Genomic DNA, 4,242 nt, shown 5'->3' on the forward strand with positions numbered 1-4,242 from the left:
CGTATGTTTAGCTTTGTAAGAAACCTCCAGGGTGGGGCACCCTCTTGGGTGCTCAGTTGATTAAGCATCTGCCTTCTGCTCAGGTCATGATCCCAGAATCCTGGGATCTAGCCCCGCATTGGGCTGCCTGCTTAGCCTGCTTCTAGCTCTCCTTCTTCCCCTCACTGTGCTCGCTCTCTCTTGCTCACTCTCTTGCAAGTAAATAAAATGTAATCTTTAAAGTAAGAAAGAAAGAAACCTCCAAGAGTGCCTGGGTGGCTTGATTGGTTGGGCGGTTGGGTGTCCAGCTCTTGATTTGGCTCAGATCATGATCTCAGGGCCTTGAAATTGAGCTCTGAAATGGACTCCAGGCAAATCAAGGAGTCTGTTGGAGATTCTCTTCCCCTCTACCCATGCCCACCCCCACCCCCCAATTCCTTAAGATAGATAAATAAATCTTTAAATACTAAATAAAACTGCTACAGTTTTCCAAAATGGTTGTATTTTCCAAAATGGTTGTGACATACTGTATTCTCACCAGAAATGTATGCTATCCAGGTGCCTTCTTTCCTCGTTGACACTTGATATGATCAATGTTTTGAATTTTAGCCATTGTAAGAGGTGAATAATGGTATTTTATTGATCTTATTGTGGTATTAATTTACCCTCCATATAACCTCTCAGTGGAGTGGTTGTTAAAATACTTTGCCCCCTTTTTATTGAATCACTTGTTTTCTTATTAATCAGGTTGAGGAATTGATTATACATAAATTGAGAATCAGCCTGTCACCTTTCACAACAAAAATCTAATAAGGACTTTTTTTCACTACAGGGATTTTTGATGGGTTTTCTGGGCCAGTGAATAATGGCAAGAGTGGCCTCTTGTAGGCCCAAAAGAATGGAAGAATGCTAGGAAAATGATATTTGGCATTGTGTTTTAATGTGTCAGGGAGAGTTGTTTTTCTTACATTTTGATATGTTCCTCTGTAAGAAAATACCTAGACTTGGGGCACCTGGCTGGCTCAGTCAGCAGAGCATGTGACTCTTGATTTCAAGTTTGTGAGTTCAAGCCCCATGTCAGGTGTAGAGCCCACTTTAAAAAGAAAAGATCTAGACTTAAGTAGAATGCAGCAGTGTTTTAGGAGTTCTGCTAAGTGGAAGAAGGCAGTAAAGGAATGCAGCTGGGTTCTGTGAAGTGTGGTGGATGTTGTGAAATGAAGGCAATTGTCAACTGAGTACTCCTGTGCTAAATTCTAAGCCTCCATTGCCTTAGATAGTTAACATAACACGGTTGAAATCTGGTGCAATGCCCTGACCTGTGGGTAGAGGCCACAAAAATAAAAAAGATGGCAGATATGTATGTTGGTTAAAGTCTTAATGACCTGCAAAGATTAAGGGAGTAAGGATAAGGTAAGATCTAGGTTTGACTACTGGCTGTACTAGTTGCTAGCTGATTTTGAGTATCTGTTGCCTAAATGACAAAAATAGTAATATTTATCTCAAAGGATTGTAAATATTTAATGAGAAATTATATGTAATACATTTCATAAATTGTGGTCTATGCAAGTGTGATGTATGACTATTTCATTAAAATCTTTCTTAGCTTCTGTTCTTTAATATCAAGTTGCCTCAAACAGAATACGTCCCTGGCTGACCAGTGTGCCTCCCATGGATGGGCTATCTTGGGATACTTTATGTAGCTGGTGCCAAAAGAACTTGAGTATGGATAGTAGGCTTAGTAAATTGGGAATTTGTACTGCTCAGAACAGAGATAGAGATGTGAGTCCTTTAATTAACTTAGACTGTTTATACATGCATATTTTTTAAAAAAGTCACTTGTTGGGAAGGCAATAATTGTATATAGTCATAATTTTTTTAAAAATATTTTATTTATTCAGACGAGATCGGGCGCGTTCAGGGTGGTATGTGCTTTGGTGAGTGCTGTGAAGTGTGTAAACCTGGCGATTCAGAGACCTGTACCCCTGGGGATAAAAATATATGTTTATAAAAAATAAAAAATTTATTTTTTATTTCTCTCTAATTTATTCATTAGAGAGAGAGTATAGCAGGGAGAGCAGCAGGCATAGGGAGAGGGAGAGGCAGGCTTCTCACCGAGCAGGGAGACCAATGTGGGGCTCAGTCCCAGGACCCTGGGATCATGACCTGAGCTGAAGACAGGTGCTTCACTGACTGAGCCACCCAGGAGCCTGAAGTCATAATACTTCTAATGAATTATTTTGACTAATTTTTTTTAAGATTTTATTTATTTATTTGACACAGAGCAAGAGATCACAAGCAGGCAGAGAGGCAGGTGGGGGGAAGCAGGCTCCTCGCTGAGCAGAGAGCCCTATGTGGGGTTCAGTCCCAGGATCCCGAGATCATGACCTGAGCCAAAGCAGAGGCTTCACCCACTGAGCCACCCAGGCACCCCTATTTTGTCTAATTGAGTATAAAACAGGGCCAGAGAAAGCAGAAGGATTGAGAGGGGGAGGGCATTATTCTTGGTCTCAACTCCCATACATTATTCTCTCCACGGTCTACCCGGCTTCCACCTGTTTTTGAACTATGGCGATAAATAACATTCATTTTTTTTTTTAAATGGAGTAGCACATTTTTGAACACTGATCACAATACCAGATCGCAGAATATATTCACCTATGCTGTCGTAGTCCAGAAATTGTCATATTCAAGGAAAGGCTTGATATTGGCCAGTTCAGCAATGCCTCAGCACAGACCCAACAGAGGGAAGAAGACTCAAGTGATCACAAACTGTTGACATGGCTAAAAGGATTGTGATAAATAACCCAGCCAAAAAGGCTGCATGATTATCATGTTTATGGAAGAGATTAGGATCAAGAACCATATAGCAGTAATCTTCACTACTGTTATACCACTTCCCAGTCCCAGACCCAAAAAGTCTCTGGTAAGACTGATGATAACAGTGCTTGGGGGGCCTGGTTGGCTTAGTCCGTAGAGCATGCAACTTTTACTCTTGGGGTTGTTAGTTTGAGCCCCGTGTGTGGTGTAGCTATTACTTAAAAGTAAAATCTTACCAAAAAAAAAAAAAGTTAGTACTGATCAGAAAGAGGGAAGTAGCTCAAGTTTAAGCTTCAAATAGAAAGACAGTGATGGATTAAGCCACTTACTGTTTAACAGTCCATAGTTTGGAAAATAGTTTCCCATATGGCATCTCTCCATTTGCCATAGCTCACTTTTTACTGGCAAATGTCAACATTTTTCCTAAATTGATTTCTAAGCCAAGTAATTTGGCTCTGTTCTTTATCCATCATTGAGTGTAATTATAATTTCAGAGGAAAATATAAAGTGTCGATGTGCTCAGCAGAGGAGTGCCACAACCTATGTAAACCCAATTTCTCTTCCCTTTCTTCAAGACATTCAGGCAAAAGAAGTATCCCATTTTAATGTGGTGATCATGCAAAGTACCTTTCAGCTCTGTACTGCTGGGAGAATAACTGGTTAGTGGCCCCAACTTTAGCTTCACCACCATGGAGTTCATGCCTCTGCTAAAACTCCTATCTGCTATTCCCAGCCACTAAGTGTAGCAGGAACTCTAAGGCAGTGTCAGTGTTGGGGCTTAGACTTGGGGACTCCTTGTCAGCCTTGTAAAAGCTTTCTTACAACTGCACTAGTTCAAGACTCTTCCTCCAAGACTGCCTTCTCTCTTCTTCACAGAAGTCAACTTCCTCATGCTCTGACAGCTCTCCTAGCCTCCTAGATCCTTTCTCCTTTTCCCTCATTGTTCTTTCCTACATGTTCTCTTGCATACCTAATCTTATCTTGGCATTTGCTTCTTGGAGGACATGAACAAAAACATAACAGTGCTAGGAGCAGTTGAGAAAATTGATAAGATGGGTTGTTGGAACTGCCTCATTCATCTACTGGTGAACATAAAAGGACCAATTCTGAATGCTGTGTAAGAGATGGTTAGTCCCTCACACACAGAGGTAGTTCAACTGCTGGAGATTTTAGTGGAGGTGACCTGGAAAAAATGTTCTGGTAGAGAAGAATGCCCTTACAAATGCAATAATTCAACCATTTGGAAAATATAGATGTTAAGGGGTCTACAAATATGGTGGAGTTGGCTGGTTACTGGTACGTTGTATTATTGCTTATCAATGGGATAATGAAGAACTGAGGGCCTATAACAAGCATTGAAAGACTAAGCGTGAGATGTAAAAGCCAAAGAAGTTCTTGTAGTTACAGAGGTCCATATCTCATATTGTCAGAAGAATAGAGTTGAGC

The sequence above is a fragment of the Mustela nigripes genome, chromosome 2, assembly GCF_022355385.1.
Source record: "Mustela nigripes isolate SB6536 chromosome 2, MUSNIG.SB6536, whole genome shotgun sequence".
Classification (NCBI taxonomy): Eukaryota; Metazoa; Chordata; class Mammalia; order Carnivora; family Mustelidae; genus Mustela; species Mustela nigripes.